A 6,000-nucleotide genomic window follows, 5' to 3' on the forward strand; every position below is an offset into this window, starting at 1 on the left:
TTAGCTAAGGTTTGACTTTTGAGTAAACGATCTCGGAATCGGGATTTGAAGGTTCCAATAGGTTCGTATGATAATTTCGGACTTAGGCGTATGTTGACTATGTTCGGGTTGAGTATCGGGTCGTCTGGTATCATTTCGGCACTTATTGTGGAAAGTTGGCATTTTGAAGGTTTTAGAATTTTCTAAGTTTGGTTTGAGGTGGACTTTGGTGATATCGATGTTCTACTGGGGTTCCGAGCCTTGCAATAGGTTCGTATCTTGATTTGTGACTTGTGCGTAAAGTTTGGCGTCATTCCGTAATGTTTTGATATAATTCGGACGTGTTCGTTGAAGTTTAAAAGTTTGAAAGTTGAAAGAAAGATTTTTATCGTCGATTCATATTTTTATGTTTTTTGTGGCATTTCGAACCTTTGGATAAGTTTGTATAAGATATTGGGACTTGTTGGTATGTTCGTACGGGGTTCTGAGGGGTTCGGGTGAGTTTCAGGGTAGTTTTCGGACCATTTCTTGGCCAATTTTAATTGCTGATTTTTTGCTACAGCAGTGTGCATCGCTATCGCGGACATTCGACGCGTTCGTGAAGAGCAAGATGGGAGAAAGGGGTTTGTGAATCGCATTCGCGAAGAAGAAATTTCTGCTGCACAAGCTAATTTTGGAAGCTCATATCTTGCAATCTATAAGGATTTGGGAGATGATCCAAAAATATAAATTGTAGACGTTGGTGTCTAGTTTTCAGAAAGTCAAACCATTTATCATTTGGAGTTTTGTATAAAATATTATGACCATTATACTAGAGGCTGTCTAGAGGAGTTAGACAGCTTGTTCTTCGCGATCGCTATTGGTTTTCCGTGATCGCGAAGGGCAATTTTGAGGTGAGAAAAATTGTGCTTCACGATCGCGAAGGGTAAATACCTGAGCAGAAGCTATATTCGGGGGTTTCATCCATTTTATCATATCTGGAACTATAGAGCTCGGATTGAAGCAATATTTTAAGCGATTTTCGCCATATGAATTGGGGTAAGTATTCTCTACTCGGTTTTGATTATATTTCATGAATCTATCCTCATTTTTGGCATTTGATTGATGATTTAAAATGAGAAATTAGGGGGGTGGGGGTTATCTAAAGCTTCATAGAGTGAATTTTTGAGTTTTAACGTCGATTCGGAGTCGGATTTGAGTGAAACTAGTATGGTTGGACTCGTAACTGAATGGGTTGTCGGATTTTATGAGTTTTGTGAGGTTCCGGGCATGTGGGCCCCAGGGGTTGACTTTATTGACTTTTAGAGTGGAGTTGAAAATTGTTATAAATTGATTTATTTTGAGTATTAGAGTATATTTTTATTGCTTTGCACATTGTTTGACTAGTTTTGGAGCGACGAGCATTGGTTTGAGGTGTTAGAGTGGCGTTGAAGTCGGTTATGGATCTTCGGAGCGAGGTAAGTCTCGTATCTAACCCTATAAGGGGGAATTTACCCCGTAGGTGTTATATTCCTATGTGCTACATGTTGTGGGAGCTACACACGTATGAGATGACGAGTGTCCGTGCGTATGCTAAAATTCCTGATTATGTCCAGATAAACTTAGGTTCGTGCCATGCTATAATTGTACTATTTGAGTCATCTTTGCTCGTTTAATTCCTTTATTTCGCATTACGACTTAAGACTAGACTTGCCTAGAGTGATAGACTCGCTATTGTAGAGATGTGACGAGCTACTTGATAATCCGCGGAATAATTTGTGCTTCCCTTATGAATTCCTCTTGCGTTGTGCGTTTTCATCGCAAAGCTTTCCTTAAAGTTTATAACTCACACTTTTATTCGTGAGTGAGGTCAAGAACCCGTTAAAGCTTCTTACTCTAATAGGATCGGGTTGATCGCCTCGGCAGGATTATATACCACACTGTTATGGGAGCGGATCGTTCGCCTCGGCAACATAATAGACGCATCTATGGTTCGTGTCCTTCGACCCTCGGCGGTGTACATATTATTATGGGATCGGGCCGTACAACTCGGCATTTTTATAAAATGCTTTTATGAGATCGGGTTGTTCGCCTCGGGCAGCGTCGTGCGTAATATTTGACAAGAACCCAGTGTATCCGTGTGTTTTCCTGATTTGAGTTGTAACGAACCTATCTGGTGAGGTCCATTTCATATATACTCCGGTTGAGGAGGTAATTGATAATTGAGAGCTTGAATTTACTGTTTAGAGGAGGATTGTGCCACGTACATATATTTGTTTATACTGTTTATTACCCTGCCGTATATTTGTTTATTTTCTACTATATTTGAGTTATTAGACCACTAATATGCTACACACGGCTGACTTTGGAAGCTCATATGTTGCAATCTATAAGGAATTTGGAGATGATCTAAAAATACAAGTTGTAGTCGTTGGTGTCTAGTTTTCAGAAAGTCAAACCATTTGTCATTTGGAGTTTTGTACAAAATATTATTGCCATTATACTCTAGGCTGTCTGGAGGAGTTGGGCAGCTTGTTCTTTGCGATCGCAATTGGTTTTCCGCGATCACGAAGGGCAATTTTGAGCTGAGAAAAGTTGTGTTTCGCGATCGCGAAGCATTTTTCCGCAATCACGAAGGGTAAATACCTAGCTAGAAGCTATATTTTGGGGGTTTCAGCCATTTTATCATATTTGGAGCTATGAAGAACGGATTGAAGCGATTTTAGCCATGTGAATTGGGGTAAGTGTTCTCTACTCGGTTTTGATTATATTTCATGAATATATCCTCGTTTTTGGCCTTTGGTTGATGATTTAAAAACAGAAATTGGGAGTTTTTGTCTAAAGTTTCATAGAGTGAATTTTTAAGTTTTGAACGTCGATTCAGAGTCGGATTTGAGTGAAACTAGTATAGTTGGACTCGTAACTGAATGGGTTATCGGATTTTGTGAGTTTTGTCGGGTTACGGGCATGTGGGCCTGGGGGTTGACTTTATTTACTTTTCGAACGAAGTTGAAAATTGTTATAAATTAATTTATTACGAGTATTAGAGTATATTTTTATTGCTTTGAACATTGTTTGACTAGTTTTGGAGTGACGAGCATCGGTTTGAGGTGTTAGAGTGGTGTTGGAGTCGGTTATAGAACTTCGGAGCGAGGTAAGTCTCGTGTCTAACCCTGTGAGGGGGAATTTATCCCGTAGGTGTTATATTCTTATGTGCTACATGTTGTGGGAGCTACATACGTATGAGGTGACGAGTGTCTGTGCGTATGCTAAAATTCCTGATTATGTCCGGATAAACTTAGGTTCATGCCATGCTATAATTGTACTATTTGAGTCATCTTTGCTCGTTTAATTCCTTTATTTCGCGTTACGACTTGAGACTAAACTTGCATAGGGTGATAGACTCGCTATTGTAGACATGTGACGAGCTACGTGATAATTCGCAGAATAATTTGTGCTTCCCTTATGAATTCCTCTGGCGTTGTGCGTTTTCATCGCAAAGCTTTTCTTAAAGTTTATAACTTACACGTTTATTCGTGAGTGGGGTCAAGGACCCGTTAAAGCTTCTTACTCTAATAGGATCGGATCGATCACCTCGCAAGATTATGTACCATACTCTTATGGGAGCGAGGCGTTCGCCTCGACAGTATAATAGATGCATTTATGGTTTGTGTCGTTCGATCCTCGGCGGTGTACACATTATTATGGGATCGGGTCGTACGCCTCGGCATTTCTATAAAATGCTCTTATGGGATCGGTTGTTCGCCTCGGCAGCGTCGTGCGTAATATTTGACAAAAAACCAGTGTATCCGTGTGTTTTCCTGATTTGAGTTGTGACGACCTATTTGGTGAGATCCATTTCATATATACTCCGTTTGAGGAGGTAACTGACAATTGAGAGCTTGAATTTACTGTTTAGAGGAGGATTATACCATGTACCTGTATTTGTTTATATTGTTTATTACCCTGTCGTATATTTGTTTACTTCCTATTGTATTTGAGTTATTAGACCACTAGTAAGTATCGATGTCAACCCCTCGTCACTACTTCTCTGGGTTAGGCTAGATACTTACTAGGTACGCATTGATTTACGTACTCATGATACCCTTGTTGCACTTATTGTGCATATATATATATATATATATATATATATATATATATATATATATATATATATATATATATATATATATATATATATATATATATATATATATATGGTCTTTTGGGCGCAAAGGAGCGGCTGTTGCAGGGACTTTATAGTGAGTTGCATTCCATGTTACGATCTGCCTCATACAATGTCTCCATCAGAGTTATTTATATTCTCATGTCTAACTTGTATTCCAAACAAATATTGTATTATTATTGCACTCCTTAATAGATGCTCGTGGAATTGTGACACCAAGTTTTGGGGGTTCCTACTGGCTGTTCGTTATGTAATTATTATCATTTCACCTTGTAATTTATATTTTATACGGAAATTAAAAAATAAAATCATGGGTTTTCTACGAATACCAGATTTTACTCTACTTATTTAATGGGATTCATGATTTCGAAAATAATAAAATGAGTAACTAATTTGATTAATCACCGTTGGCTTGCCTGACGGCGATGTTAGGCGCTATCACGACCTACATTGGATTTTGGTTCGTGACAGCTTGGTATCAGAGCTCTAGGTTCACTTGGGTCTCACGAGTCATGAGCAAGTCTAGTAGAGTCTTGCAGATCGGTACGGAGACGTGTGTACTTATCTTCGAGAGGCTACATGGCTGTTAGGAGCACTTCCTTCTTGATTCCTCATCGTGCGATTTGATTTCCATTGAAGCTTATGACTTCATTCCCTTCCTACTCATTCTTATACGATGTTGAGCGCTCGTGTCAATTGGGCATCGAGGAGTTGTAGCGGTACTGCATACGTGGAGCAGGATGTTTCTCCCTGCATATTCGAGCGAGTTATTATCGTCTTCTTGTGGAAGGGTGTTCTGTCATCTCAGCCTTGTATCAGTATTGCCTATGGTTTTGAGGTTGTGCACAGATTGTTATGATGTCCGTGCGTTGTTACCGTGTTGTGTTGTTGTGAATGGTAGGTTGCTCAATTATGGATCGCGATAGTGAATGGCTCGAGAAAAACGATCTTGAGGAGGCTTGGAGTTGGTGGAAATTTACCCGTTCGGGTTCTACAAAGATGGATTATGATTTGAGACAGTAATTTGGCAGTAAAGGAGGATGAAGGACATGGTGGGAGGTGTCCCACAGTGGTTGAATTGCTAGAAGGTCAAGTATGAACAGCAGAGGTCGAGAAGTTGCTTAAGGAGATGGTTTAAGCGAAGTGGGAGTGACAGAGTAGCGTATGGATTCTATGGTAGGATAGCCGCGTGCCTTGAGAAAGTTTAGAGCGATTTGGGAGTCATGGTGGAAAGTGACTAGGTCTACTGATTTTATTTGGGATGGAGGCTACTGTACTGAGGAAGATTGAATATAGCAGAAATGAGTTTGCTTAAAATGAAGAGGGGTGTGAAAACTTGATTATCGTTTTGGATGCAACATGACTTTGAGTTTGGAATGTATTGTCGGACTTTCAGTTGATGTCAATGGGTAATGGGCAGGCTTGTACAGCCGGTGGACGAGCATGGGCTCAGGAGGGTTTACTGATTTTGTAGTAGTTGTAACCAGTGCAACGTCGTTGGAAGATGTCGGTATGGATTTCTACAGGTGGGTTATCTCTTATGAGCAGATTAGCGGTTGCGTGATTTTGATGAAGTTTCTACGAAGAGTTCTACCTACTACCCGGCAGAGGGTCGAACATACGATTGTGGCTGATAATTCAGAATGTTCATGAAAACTTTAACAAGGGACAACGATAAATTTGGCGAGTTGACGGTGCGAGATCAAGGTAATTGAGAAGGAGGAATCTTTGTGGGTTCTACATTATGTGATGGTAGCTTAAAGCTAAGTGGGGGAGCCCACCGTCTACGATTGGATCACGTGGTTGCCTGCTTGTACAATTTCTGGTTATCGGTGCATTGGTGGATATTTATGACT

The sequence above is a fragment of the Nicotiana tomentosiformis genome, chromosome 2 (assembly GCF_000390325.3).
Source record: "Nicotiana tomentosiformis chromosome 2, ASM39032v3, whole genome shotgun sequence".
Lineage (NCBI taxonomy): Eukaryota > Viridiplantae > Streptophyta > Magnoliopsida > Solanales > Solanaceae > Nicotiana > Nicotiana tomentosiformis.